Source organism: Chiloscyllium punctatum, chromosome 5, assembly GCF_047496795.1.
Source record: "Chiloscyllium punctatum isolate Juve2018m chromosome 5, sChiPun1.3, whole genome shotgun sequence".
NCBI lineage: Eukaryota > Metazoa > Chordata > Chondrichthyes > Orectolobiformes > Hemiscylliidae > Chiloscyllium > Chiloscyllium punctatum.
Genome location: NC_092743.1, coordinates 91166134 through 91181627, shown reverse-complemented (window position 1 = coordinate 91181627; position 15494 = coordinate 91166134). Strand labels below are relative to the sequence as shown.

General features: G+C 40.0%; 1 protein-coding gene across 19 annotated transcripts in view; it reads right to left on the bottom strand.

Annotated features, from left to right (window-relative positions):
- Positions 1 to 15494, bottom strand: part of fam49bb (family with sequence similarity 49 member Bb) — a 187587-nt gene that overhangs the window by 76773 nt on the left and 95320 nt on the right. Inside the window, exon 1 of one of the 19 annotated variants that reach the window (XM_072570767.1) lies at positions 14889 to 15004. The exons of 16 other annotated variants lie outside the window; for them this stretch is intronic. The gene's annotated coding sequence lies outside the window, so the exon portion shown is untranslated. Of the gene's footprint in view, positions 1 to 5648; positions 5670 to 14888; positions 15005 to 15494 lie in introns of those variants that run through there. 2 more of the 19 variants (XM_072570757.1, XM_072570770.1) reach the window with 2 other exon arrangements.

The following is a 15494-nucleotide window of genomic DNA, read 5'->3' as shown; positions in this document are numbered from 1 at the left end:
GATACCCATTAGTTCAAACATGAAACAAAGAGCTGAATTCGAGAGGTGAGGTGAGAGTGACTGCCCTTGACATCAAAGCTGCATTTGATCAAGTGTTGCATCAAGGAGCTCTGGCAAACTCAAGTCAAAGGCTTTAAGGCGAAAACTCTCTGCTTGTTGGAATCATACCTAGCACACAGGAAAATGATTGTTAGAAGTCAGTCATCTCATCTCTAGGACATCTCTGCAGGAATAGAGTTAGAACTCTACCTGCAGAGATGTCCTCGAGCTGAGATGATTGACTTTCAAAAACCATCTTCCTCTGAGCTAAGTATGATTCAGTTGTGTCCTTCATCCACTATTCTTCAGCTTCAATGACCTGCCCTCCATCGTAAGGTCAGAAGTGAGGATGTTTGCTGGTTACTGCAGAATCATCAGTGCCTTTCGTGACTCCTCAGATACAGAAATAGTCCATATCCAAATGCAACAAGACTTCAACAAGATCCAAGCTTGGACTGAAAGTTCCACGCCATGATCATCCGGGCCGAATCCCGGAGTGGGCAGCAGAGCCAGCACAGGCCAAGGTCCTGGAGCAGGAAGCAGAGGCAGTGTGGGTTGAGTCCTGCAGCGGGGAGCAGAGACAGCATGGCCGAGTCCCAGAGCGGGGAGCAGCACCACGTGGGCCAAGTTCTGTGCAGGGAGCAGAGCCAGCATGGGTTGAGTCCTGGAGCGGGGGAGTAGAGCCAGCGTGGTCTGGCTGGTGGGGGGGAGGAAATCAAGTCCTGGAGGTGAGTTCAGGACAGAGGGGAGGTCTTGTGTTGAAACCCGGGTGGCATGGACTCAGTAGAAAAGGACCATAACTTGAGTACTTTAAAAGACACTTTTTATTCTCATTCTGGACTTTTAAACTCTGTTTTCCCTTGCCAGGCCAATGTCATGGAGTGATTTGAAGTCAAGGATATGAACATTTTAGATAAAAGGATATTGCTGGACTAAAAGTGAGAGTCTGAGAGTAGCGAAAGCATGGATGAAGCATGAATTGATGGTAGCAAGACTAAAGGACACAGATTTAATGGCAACAGACATGGGGGCAAATGTTTTAATGCAGTGAGTGATAATCACCTGGAATTCACTGTTACTGAGGAAACCGAGAAATTCAATGATTTCACAGGAGACTTGGTTAGGTGCTTAACGGAGATAAACTTGCAGAATATTTGGTCATGGAGCAGGGAAATATGACTGACTGACCAACCTTCAGTAGCAAATAGATGGAGACAAAGATGGGTGACAATATCACAGAGGGTGAATTTGGCAATATAGGTGATAGTGAGGATATATGTAAGCAGGTCAACTCTAGAAAGACAATATAGTTGCAAAATACTGTACCAAGTTCAGGTCCAGGTAGTAATCAGGAAAGGGAACAGAATCTGTGGCTAGGCAAGTTAGTGTGTAGCAGGAGCTACAATTGACAGAAGAGGTGGGCCACCAATGGTGGACCACTTACAGAGAGTAAAAGATGGGGGGCTGGCGAGGAAAATATAAACAATATTGTTGGTTATTCCAAAGGTATGACAGTTTCAACAGGTTGAGTTGAGACAAGGGCAGAGATGGTTGGAGATTGGCCATCTCTGACACTTGTCCTAATACTTCAGAAGGCTTGATGCAAAGTTTTGATTAATAATGCTCCTATAACACACCTTGCCATGCTTTGATAGAATCATAGAATCATTGAAACCCTACAGCATTGAAGCAAGCCATTCGGTCCATCAAGCTCATGCTGACCCTCCAAAGAGCATCCCTCGCAGACCCTACCCCTGTAACTGTGTATTTCCCATGGCCAATCCTAGCTTGCACATCTTTGGATTGTGGGAGAAAACCCAGAGGGACCTCACGCAATACAGGGAGAATGTGCAAACTCCTGACAGACAATCACCCGAGGGTGGAATAGAACCTGGCACTATGAGGCAGCAGTGCTAACCACTGAACCACCATACAGCCCTTGTAATGTTGTAACAGCTCTATAAACACATATCGATCATGATTCACTGGTAGGTCGAGGCACAGCACACCTAAAAGGAATACGGATTTTCTTGCATTACACGTGTGTAGAGGTTTTCATTAGTGCAATCACTGCAATACCTGTGTCTTTTATTCTTTCTCTGTTGAGGGCCTTTCAAAAAGATTTCATTGTGCTCTGGTATCTGATCAATCTCAGACTTGTCACAAGCTCTGAAAAATTAGAATCTGTGCACTGCTTACAAATAGTCCACAGCTGAGATTCTGTCGTAACTCCCCTCTTGACCGAACTATCTTATTTAATTTTAATGTATTAGTTTTGAATAAATCGTGATCTGTTTATTTCCTGTCTTTTGAAGCTTCCATTCTCAGATTTTCTCTATTTCAGATGTCTCTACCTCAACATGATTGGCCTGTGAATAACAGCCTTCTTTACAGTATTACTGGGCTCACTATATATTCTATTTAATTCCAATGTGATTCCGTGACTCAAAAGAATATCAGAGCACAAGAGCAGGTAAGCTGTCTGTAGTGAGGTCATCAAGTATCCTTAAAGCTCAGGAGTTCAAGTGACCCATTGGGGTCATGCCACGTCTCTGTAGAGCAATTCAGTCAGTCATATTTCCCTGCTCCATGACCAAATATTCTGCAAGTTTATCTCCGTTAAGCACCTAACCAAGTCTCCTGTGAAATCATTGAATTTCTCGGTTTCCTCAGTAACAGTGAATTCCAGGTGATTACCACTCACTGCATTAAAACATTTGCCCCCATGTCTGTTGCCATTAAATGTGTCCTTTAGTCTTGCTACCATCAATTCATGGCAACAATTTTCCTGTGTCCAACTCATTAAACATTCATATTCACCTCTAACAGATCTCCATTCATTCTCCAACTTTACTCCAAACAAAACAATCCCCCTCCTCCAATTTAACCCTGTAGCTAAATTCCCCCAACTCTGGGAGAATTCTGTTAGATCTCCTCTGCACTTCTCAAATACTTTAAAATCTTTCCTCAAGTATGGAGACCAGAATTGGACATATTCCTCCTCTACATGCAATCTGACCTGAATTATATTAAAAGGTTCAAAATAATGCTTTATGTTTTTCAATTCAATTCCTCTGTATATGAAGCTCATGCTTTAATTAATACTGTTTCAACATATCATGCCACTAGTAAAAATGAATACACAAACACCCCAGATCCTGCAATATCCTCTGTTTAAAATTGTACCACTAAGTATACATTTCTCCTCGACATCCTTTCTGACAAGACGCTTCACCTCACCCTTCTCGATAATTACAGACAAAAATAAAAGAAGAGCAGGCAAACATGTTACAAATAACTCATTCCCCTATCCACCATCTACAAGACATGAATCAACAGTGTGGTAGAATTCTCCACTCTTACCTGAATGAGCGCAGCTCCAACAACACTCAAGAAACTTGACACTATCCAAGACAAACAGCCCTCTTGAATGTTAGTGGGTGTGGTGACATTCACTTCCTCCACTACTGGCATTCATCAACACTCCTCAGACAGTATGTTCCAAATCCATGGGTAATAAAATAGGACAAATACAGCAGATACATGGCGACTCCACCTGCAAGTCTCTCTTCATCGCTGAAAACTCAACCTCTTGTGCCTCCCTCTAATGCAATGACATCCTTCCTATATAGTTTAGTAATCAGAAAGACACACATTACTCCAGCTATACCCCAACCAAAACTTTGTACAGCTCTAACGTGACCCCCTTACTCTTATAAACTTTGCCACAACTGAAACAGGAAAGCATCTCAACTGCCTTCTTAAACTGCTCTATTAACCTGTCTTGCCATCTTCAGGGATCTGTGGACAAGTACCCCAAGGTTTCTGCTCCTCTGAGCTTCCTAGTATCCTACCATTCAATGAGCACTCCCTTGCTTTATTTCTCCTTCCAAAGTGTATCACCTCACATCCATCCCTTATACCCTTACATAGGATTAAATTCCATCTGCCAACTGATCTGGACATATGACCAAACTATTTATTTCCTTCTGTAACAATGCATCTTTTCTCCTCTTCACCAACCACCTGGCCAATTTTTGTGTTACCGTAGACTTACATAGCATCCCCACAATATTCTCATCTACGTTTTGAAGTTCCATTATTTGTAGTACCTAGTCTCGCTTATATTTCTATCAAACTCGGTTATAGTGCTAATACTTTAATTGTGCCTTCTTAGCTCGGAAAGAAAATTCCACTTCCAACTTACTTGCTAATTCAATTAATCTCGCAAGTTGAATGAAGACATCTCTTCCACCTGTAGATAGTTTTTAGCAACTTCTAGTGCCATCTTATTTTTTAAAGCAAATAAAAAACTGGCTACTGACTTTTTATACTTTATTACATACACTAACTCCAAATCCAATCTTACATTGTCCTTGTTCCAAAAGAACCCCAACAAGCCCAAAACTTTGTCACAAAAAAAATGGAGTAGTGTGCTAGAAATCAAGCCCCACCATTCCAGCAGTGTCAGAAATGTGAAGATTTCATGAAACTATCAATATTCCACAATTGCCTCTGATTTACAGTTCTTTGGGATAAAAACAAGTGATACCTGGCTCCTGCAATAACAATAAAAAATAACTATATATTATAACATTCTTAACTTTAACAAGAACAGGAAAGCAACACAATTTCTAATTTATCTAACTTCAACATTATCCCTTTTAAAACTCTCCAACACACAGGCACACAAAGAAATCAAACAAACTGAATGCATATTATGAATGGAGGAGAAAACTAAACAGAAGGCCACAGTTCTGTATTATCAGTCAACTGCAGGAGTTGATTTCACAATCTTTTAATTCTTCAATAATACCTCAATGTTATCTGCAACTGACGATCAGGCTATAGTTCCTAATAAGCTCAAAGCCACACCTTACTACCCACTTACTATTTAAATGCCAATGGAAGGTCCTTGAATTCTTTCTTATAACAGCAATTCTATTGTCATATTGTCTCTGCCACTCTTACTTTCCTCCCAAACTTATTGCATTTGACCTGATTCATGCTTGAAGAGTTCACCTTCATACATCTTATACTCTTTTTTTTTTTGTTTGAGGATCTTCCCTACTTCTCATGTCATCAAAACAGACCTGGCTTTGATTCCTCTACCTTTTGCCCTTGTTGGAATGTACTTTGTTGGATTGTATCTCACCTGTATGTGAAACATCTCTTCTATAAAAACTAACCATTGTTCCATGACAGTTTTTCACGTCACAATATAATTCCCTGTAATCCTGGCTAGATTCCTTCTCATCCTATTGAAGTTAGCCCTCTTTCAATTGGTCAGGTCCAGTTATTCTCTATCTATCATTCTGTGTAGTTGGCAAAACGGGGTTTAGGAAAAAATGAAGCTTTTTTTGGTGAAAGGAAACAAACTGGCCAGTTGAGAATTTTAGTGGTTCTCCCTCTTGTGCCTGTTCTGCCCGAGTTGCGTATCAATTGCATCCAGGGTTCTCAGCTGTACCTGCCATGAGGCACTATGTACATGGAAATCAGGGTCCAAAATCATCCACTACTCAGTGGAGAGTGCACCAAGCACACTCTTCCCATTTAACCCATGACTTCACTAGCCCTTTAAGATATTGCAGGAGGAAAAACATACTCACTATGGATCACTGTTAGCCTATTCCTGTTGTTATTATCCCAGATATGGTACTACAGGACAGGTCACATCTCAGAAAGAAAGTTGGCTTGATAGAACTATTTTTAATTTCACTTGAAGTTGTGTCAAACGCTGACAGTCAGATGTGGAGGTAGAGTTTCTTTAAAGACAGAAGAAAAGACCAAATTATACTATTTAAACAAATTTGAAAGTTCCTAAAGTACACAGTAAAATGAACTCCCATCTGATTTACTGACAATATCTATTGCAGAGACGTAAATCTGGATAAATTTGCCCAATATATCAAACCTTTCAGTTCAACTTAATTGATTCTCTCCAGTTCTGTCTATGAACTGTGAAGTTTTCTTACAGGAATACTCACAAAACTCACAGTTTAGACTTTCTCAGTCTCTGCAGATTTACAACCAAACACATCTGGTCTAGACGTTACACAAACTGAACTTTAATACTGAGGAAACTGTCCTATGTTCCTTTATCGGAGAGAATCCATACTTTTTTCATTTTCATTCTGTCTCTTCCAAACTACCTGAATGCAATCAGTCTCTGAGTTTTCAAAGCTAAAACCGAACTTTAATTATTCTAAGCGAAGGTGGGTACTGCAGATGCTGGAGTTTAGAGTCAAGAGTGTGGTGCTGGAAAAGCACAGCATGTCAGGCAGCATCTGAAGAGCAGGAAAATCAATGTTTCGGGCAAAAGCCCTTCATCAGGAATGATTTCTGATGAAGGGCTTTTGCCCGAAACATTGATTTTCCTGCTCTTCAGATGCTGCCTGACCTGCTGTGCTTTTCCAGCACCACACTCTTGACTTTAATTATTCTGAGCCAAAAGTAATCAATTGGCCTTCAATGTTTATTCTCCCTGATATACAGTCATAGAATCATAGACATGTACAGCATGGAAACAGACCATTCGGTCCAACCCATCCATGCCGACCAGATATCCCAACCCAATCGATTCCTCCTGCCAGCACCTGCCCATATCCCTCCAAACCCTTCCTATTCATATACCCATCCAAATGCCTCTTAAATGTTACAATTGTACTAGCCTCCAGCAGTGCCTCTGGCAGCTCATTCCATACATGTACCACCCTGTGTGAAAAGGTTGCCCTTTAGGTCTCTTTTATATCTTTCCCCTCTCACCCTAAACCTATGCCCTCTAGCTCTGGACTCTCCCACCCAGGGAAAAGATTGTACCCTATCCATATCCTTCATGATTTTATAAACCTCTATACGGTCACCCCTCAGCCTCCGATGCTCCAGGGAAAACTGCCCCAGCCTATTCAACCTCTGTCTATATCTCAAATCCTCCAATTCTGGAGACATCCTTGTAAATCTTTTCTGAACCCTTTCCAAGTTTCACAACATCTTTCTGATAGGAAGGAGACCAGGATTTCACGCAATATTCCAAAAGTGGCCGAACCAACGTCCTATACAGCTGCAACATGACCTCCCAACTCCTGTACTCAATACTCTGACCAATAAAGGAAAGCATACCAAACGCCTTCTTCACTATCCTATCTACCTGCGATTCCACTTTCAAGGAGCAATGAACCTTTATTCCAAGGACTCTTTGTTTAGCAACACACCCTAGGGCTTTACCATTAAGTGCATAAGTCCTGCTAAGATTTGCTTTCCCAAAATGCAGCACCTCGCATTTATCTGAATTAAACTTCATCTACCACTTCTCAGCCCATTGGCCCATCTGATCAAGATCCCGTTGTAGTCTGAGGTAACCTTCTTCACTGTCCACTACACCTCCAATTTTGGTGTCACTTGCAAACTTACTAACTATACCTCCTACATTCACATCCATATCCTTTATATAAAAAACAAAAAGTAGTGGACCCAGCACCAATCCTTGTGGCACTCCAATCTGAATAATAACCCTCTACCACCACCCTCTGTCTTCTACCTTTGAGCCAGATCTGTATCCAAATTGCTAGTTCTCCCTGTATTCTATGAGATCTAACCTTGCTAACCAGTCTCCCATGGGGAACCTTATCGAACGACTTACTGAAGTATGTATCATAACATGTCTGAATAGGCTGATTAAAGATAATTAAGGCAAGACCAAGAGAAACTAGTTTCAGTCTGACAAATATAGTTTATTATCTAAAAGAAAGAACAAAGTATAAAGAATAGAAAGGACTGGGCAAGGCTTTGGCAAAGTTTGGAAAATAATAATCAAAAACTAACACTAGGAAGAATAAAAATAACTAATACTAGTGAGAATAAACATTGAAGGCCAATAGATTCCTTCTGGCTGAGAATAATTCAAGTTTTTGTTTTAGCTTTGAAAACTCAGAGACTGATTGCATTCAGGCGATTAAAAGCAACATACAGGTCCACAATCCTTTATCCAAAATGGTTTTTGTGGACTGTGGAGCATCATTTTGGCGTGCAAACAGGTGACCCAACTCTACACCCACTCGAACCATGTCACTCAGATGTGATGTGGCGACGTGGCCCAGCATTGGCAGGCGTCAATTGTGTCTCAGCACTTGTATTATTCACACGTATGTCTGCTGTTCGGTAATATTTGTTTCATTTGTTGGATAAAGGATTGTGTACCTCTACAAGGTCTTGCTTCCATTAGATGAAGCAGATATATAGCGAGAATAGTTAACAAACATTTAGAATCACAGAACCTTTCTATAGAGAAGAGGCCATTGGTCCATCAAGTTGCTCTAACAAAAATCACTCTAAATCAACTCTATCTACTCTAGTCACACTTTGCAGCACTTGGCCCATATCCTTGAAGGTTATAATAATACAAGCATTCATCCAAGTACTTTTTAAAAAGGTTGTGAGATTTTCCACCTCTGCTATCCTCCCAGGCAGGGCATTCCAGATGCCCAGATGCTCTGGGTAAAAATGCTCTTTCCACAAATCCCCACTAAACCTCCTCGCTTCCACCTTAAAATTATGCCCTCTTGTTATCGACCCTTCAACTAGAGGGAACAGCTGCTTTGTGTCCACCATGGCCCTCGATCTTACACATGTCAAGTAGATCCCATCACAGCCTTTTTATTCCAAAGAAAACAACCAGCCTCTCTTCATAGCCAACTTACACGAGCCCAGGCAACATTCTGGTGAATCTCCTTTTCACTCCCTCCAGCGTATTCACATCCTTTCTCTCGTGTGGTGACCAGAACTGCACACCGTATTGCAGCTGTGGCTTAACCAACGTTCTGTACGTCTGCAACATAACCTATTTGCTCTGATTATCTTTGCCACAACTGATAAGGACAAGTGCCCCAAATGCCCTGTTCTACACTGAGTACCCCCTTGTCTTATTGCTTCTTACAAAGGGAATCACCTCACTTTTCTGTGTTAAATTCCATCTGCCACTAATCTGCAATTCTGACCAATCCATCTATGTCCTCTTTAATCCAAAACCTTTTTCCTTACTAGCAACTACCCAGACAACATTCATATCTTTCGTAAACTTACTTTTCATATTCTCACCTCTATCATTTATACACACCATGAACAATGAGGAACCCAGCATTGATCTCTGTGGTATGCCACTGGACACCGGCCTCCAGTCACATAGATTTTTACCACCACCCTCTGTCTCCTACCACTGAGCTAATTTTGGATCCAACTTGTCAGGAGTTGGACCCATGTGGTTTTATCTTCTTTATCAGTTTCTCCCATTTGGGGCCTTGTGGAAGGCTTTGCTGAAATCCATATAAACCACATCAACTGTACTAACTTCATATACACATCTGGTCACCAACTCAAAAAATTCAATCAAACTCGTTAGGCATGACCTCCATCTGACAAAGCCACGCTGACTATCTTTGGTTAAACCCTGTCTCTCCAAATGGAGATCAATTGTCTCTATTAAAGTTTGGGTCAGAGCCCCAGAAATTTCCTCCTTTGCCTTCCACAGCAGATTGGGATACAACGCATCGAACGTGGGTATTTATCTACATTTAAGCCCACAAAAACCTCCAATACCGCCTCACTCCCGAGGTCAAACTGTTCAAGAACCCTCAGTTTCTCTTCCTGAATTCTGAACCTACAGATATTTTCTAATCCACCTATTCAGAGATGTCTTTCCACACATTTGGGGCAAGACAACCTAGAACCCAGCTTTTCTGGTTCAGGAGCAGGGAGACCACCATTGTACCTACATATAGTAGTCCTTCTGTACCCACGGGGGATACGTTCCAGGACCTCCCGCAAAAGGCCGAAACCGTGGATAACAGTGAACCCATTCATTTAAATGGGAAACATATCTCCACGGCAGCCTTCAGGTCCCTGGTTCCCTTTTATATGTTTGGGCCGTGGGAAACCACACGGAACTGAAACCACAGAAAATGATTCCGTGGATACAGGGGTCACCCTGTACTCTTTTTCCAAAGTGAAGACACTTAAATACATGTATAACACCTCTGGTTTTGGGCACAGATTGCCTCTTTCTCTGGTTTTCCTCTTCTCCTTGATATACTTACAGAATATCTTGCAATTGTTCCTCATCTTATCCACCACTTTTCTTTCTCGTGCTCTCCTAATTGCTTTCTGAAGTTCCCTCCTGCACTTTCTATCCTCGACTAATGCCTCTTTTGATTTAGTCCCTTTGTAAATGTTAAATGATGCTGTCTTCTTTCTTGTCCGGTCAGTGTTCCTCCAGGTCACCATAAAGGGGTATTGGGCCAGTACTCTCATCAATTCCATTTTGATTGTTCCCTCAATATTACAGATTTACCTAGAATTAGCTGCTTCCAGTCAACTTTGGTCAGATCCTGCCTCATTTTAATAAAATCTGCCTTCCCAATCCAAAAGTGTTTTTTTTTTGCAGATCATCCTTTTTCTTTTTCCATTACAAATTTAAAACATACATTGTTGTGGTCACTATCACAAAAAATGCTCTCCCACTGCCACCTTGAACACTATCTAGATTCATTCCTCAGAACTGGGTCCAGTACTGCACTGTCCCTTGCTAGAACTTCTATATGTAGATAAAAAAAGCTCTCCTGAATACATTAAGAAATCAATCCTCCCGAACACTAGACCATGACTTTCCCAATTAATGTCCCAGAAGCTGAAATCCCCTGACATAATTATCCTATTATTGTTTATACACACCTCAGTGAATTGTCTATACAGCTGTTCCTCTATTGTCAACTGCCTGTTTGGGGATTAATAATACACTCTCAGCAATGTAACTCCCCCCTTGTTTTTCTAAGCTCAACTCACAAAGCCTCATTTGAAGACCCTTCCAAAATATTATCCCACTTAGTGAAATAACTGATTCCTTAATAATGCAACATGCGACATGACCTAATTTCTTTTTACACCATGTCCACGTTACTGAAGTTTCTGCAGTTGGGAATACTTGCTGCACACGTGGTCATTTGGAACACCAGTAGGACCCATGACTTTCCACATATGACAGGTCACACATTCCATTTGCCATAACTTACTTAGTTTTACTTGCTAACTTTTCTAATTAACAAGTCCTGAAGGTACTCAGTTTAAGTCTAATCTCCTTCCCTTGTTTTTTGACTGTTACTTAGTCCTGGTGTTCCTCAGTTAATCCCTTAATAATCTCCTGGACGTAGGTCTGCTCTTGCCCCCAATGACCTGTGATAGCTCTTCAGAAAACAAGACAGCAGATAAAATAAAATCTCCCTCCCCACTTCACCTAACCCCAACACTTACCAAACTACCACACTCCACTCTCTGCAGGATGCACTTTGAACATAAATTATTAATAACAAAGGAGAACCGGAAATAAAAATTGCCACAGTGACAGACAAAACTATGGGCAATTTATTAGCATATACTTCCTTTGGTAGTGTACAGATGGGGCAAAGAAAGCATTGCGTTAAAAACAGTAAGCAAAGGCCAACGCGTGTATTTCTTAACATTTTAGCAAACAAACTAATAAAGCCAGTGCAATGGGTGCAGTAAAGTCTGTAATGCTCTGTGCTGGTTTGCACTTTGTCAGTTTTCTGACACTTAGATCAGTTGTGCAAATGTGGTTCATTATAAATAGTGACCAAAGAAAAACGTACAGGAAGCAGGAAAATAACCAAAGACCACTTGCACAGCTAACAGAAGCTTTTCTGCTGAAGCAATATAAATAGTTACACAGTACAAATGATCCAGAAATGATCTTCAATCAACTGAAAAAAAAGATTTTAAGCACTTATATATTGACTCAGTTCCAAATATGCAGCACATGATTTCTTGAATCCCTACAGCATGGGCCCATCAAGTCCACACCAACCCTCCGAACAGCATCCCACCCAGAACCAACCCCCTACCCTATTCCCTGTAACTTTGCATTTCCCATAATTAATCCACCTAGCCTGCATATCCCTGGAAACTATGGGACAATTTAGCACAGCCAATTCACCTAACCTGCATATTGTTGGACTGTGGGAGGAAACCGGAGTGCCTGGAAGAAACCCACGCAGACACAGGGAGAATATGCAAATTCCACAGACAGCTGCCCAAGACTGGAATTGAACCCAGGTCCCTGGCGCGTGAAGCAGCAGTGCTGATCACTGCTCATGTTCCCTACCTACTTTTCCCTGGAATGTAGATTGAGGGCAAATAAGAAAGTTGATGGTAGCTTGAAGATAAATGCAAAATAATTTTTCCTCATCCTTCATTGTACAATATGACTTCACAGCTCCTCAGCTGACTTAAAGTTTACATCATAGAATTATAGAGATGGACAGCGCGGAAACAGACCCTTCAGTCCAACTCGTCCATGCCAATCAGATATCCTAAATTATTATAGTCCCATTTGGCAGCAAATGGCACAAATCCCTCTAAACCTTTCCTATTCATATACTCATCCAGATGCCTCTTAAATCTTTTAATTGTACCAGCCTATACCATGTCCTCTGGCAACTCATTCCATACATGCACCTCCCTCTGCATGTAAAAGTTGCCCCTTAAGTCCTTTTTTAAATCTATCCCCTCTCACTCTAAACCTATGCCCTTTAGTTCTGGACTCACCCACCCGAGGGAAAAGACCTTGTCTATTTACCCAATCCATGCCTCTCATGATTTTACTAACCTCCACATGGTCACACCTCAGTCTCTGACGCTCCAGGGAAAACCGCCCCAGCCTCTTCCTAATAGCTCAAACCCTCCAACCCTGGCAACATCCTTGTAAATCTTTTCTGAACCTCTCCAAGTTTCATAACATCCTTCCGATAGGAGGGAGACCAGAATTGCACACAATATTCCAAAAGTGGCCTAACCAATGTCCTAACCGACTCTTATACTGAATGGTACAACCAATAAAGAAAATGTCTTCTTCACTATCCTATCTACCTGTGACTCCACTTTCAAGGAACTATGAACCTGCGCTCCAAGGTCTCTTTGTTCAGCAACACTCCCCAGGACCTCACCATTAAGTATATATGTCATGAATATAGATTTCAAATTAAATTAACACACAGATTTCCACTTTCTTTAAACCTCTGGAGCATGATTTGAATCCTGCTCAGCTTCTCAGTGGGTCAGCTGGAATACCTTAATGAGGAAAGCATAGTTAATCACAATCTAATTTCTCCACATTGGAAAATTTAGCTATCTTACGGTTAAATGGTAATCATGTGATAAAATGAAGGGTTTATAAGTTGTAAGAAAAATGTCCTGGATGACAGCACTACGCCACTGAAAGTCTTAAATTTATAGAATTATTATTATTCTTTTATCATTGGGAGGGCACTTCTAAGTTCCGCTCAGAATTAAACATCACATTTGAGATAGAAATAACATTTAACATCAAATTAAGTTCTAAAATGGTATGAAATGAGAAACTGTGTACAATAACAGCACCACCTAGAAATATATTTAATATTCATTCTACTCACATATTTGATGAAAATGTTAAATAAAACAGGAAAGAACTTGATACATATTTAAAGGTTTACTTTTGATCTACAGTCAATAACGTTATTAAATATTCAATTTTAGATTTTTTGCAACAGAAAGTGTTCTTATTCTAAATTCATTACTGAATTAAGGAATTTATCTTGAACTTCATTGTCATTTTTCCTACTTTATAATATTAAACAACAGAATTTGTTTCAATCCATTAATGCTGAAAGGCTGTAGTTGCATACATGCACTAAGAGCTCAAAAAGAAAGGCACCAACATGGCAGCAATGCTCTGAATGGAATACTGCATAGATCAGGTGAGATGCTGTTGTCCACAAGAGATCACTCTAGAAAATTGAAATGTTATGTGCATGTAAATTTGGGCAAGGAGGCACTTAATAATGACATGCAACACCTGCTTAAGTTAGCTTCAACTATGCATATCAGGGCCTTTTTTTAAGCTAGAGTCTAGAAGCCTAACATTCTTGTCATCTGGATGAATTAAATAGAAACAATATGAAGAAACAAAATCAGCAACAATTATGCAAATACAAGTCAAAGAAAAAGAGATATTGTCACGATTGCCATTTGAAAACTCCATTTTGGAAAACCACAATAATGGAGACTAAAGTGATTTAAGGCTAAATCAACATTAAAACATTTTAAATACAAAATAAATCAGTAATCCAAATCATGGTATCTTTTTACTCTCCACAAACTGCAGCCTTTAAAATCAAGAAGTTGCCATGAAAGTTACAATAAATTTGAAGCAGGAAGTAACAGACAGAACAGGATGTGGTAAGCTGTGGAAATGAAAACATAATTTGTTTCACTTGTTTCAGATTCTAAATGCCGTATTTCAATAATTTAAGTACTTAAATCTTTATAGATTTAAGATCTATTGTATTACACTCAGGTTTATCCACTACTGTATAAAACAGTTATATTTTCAGCACTAGAACTGCTGTCCACCATATGCTATAAAATTCACAATACTAAGTTTATTATTCCAGTAAGACATAATGATCAACATTGAGCCAAAGTCCAATTTATATATTAGGGTTATTCTGTACAGAGCAATTCAAATGTCAGACTAAGCACATTCTTAAGATGCTGGAAATCTCATCATGTGGAAATCTTATTTATTAAGCAAGAGGCTGTGCAAATTAGAAGCTATTTAAAGGCAAAGACGCTTACGTTGTACTGACAAAAACCTAATCTTGACAAATTGAGAGGATATTCCTCATATTCATAGTCTACCATACCGCTAACTTTGGTTATTAACTTCTGAATGAAAAATTTAGTCTAGACAATTCATTCCTTAGCTTTTATGTAAAAAATGGAGCATTACACTTTCAAATACTTACAACCGCTGTATCCATTAGCATTAAAAGACGAGCATTAACTTTCAAATGAAATGCAACTGATCTTGTACTCCGAGCTACCATCTATGTCCTTATTTGGACAGGTCTATCAACAAAGCTTGAGTGCCCAAAGAATCGCGCCACACTTCCTCCCAAAGTGTTGTGTCATGCACCACCACGCCTGCGTGCGGGTGATATTTCCGGATGGTTTGTTCAAGTTCTCCTTGCTAGTCTAATTGTTAAATGTGAATGGAAACTGATTTTAAATAGCAACTTAGTTATATTCTGATGGTGAGTATTTTTACATTAGCATTGTTAACTTAGAAGCAAAATGTAGAAACTATGAACCTGCATAATCTTGCATCACCATGAAATCTAAGCCTTGTTGGACCACAAGATTTTTACTTAAATCTACAGCAGATCCAACTGTCAGTACTTCTAAAATGCAAATAAACTTTCAACCCATTTATAATCAAGCCACTGTTTTCTTCCTTCCCTGCTTACTGAATCCCTTTCTCACTTCTCACTTTACTATTATATATGTTAAACTTTCATTATTTCCCAGTCATTTGAAATTCTTCCTCAACAGTTTCAATTTTCTCAACATTC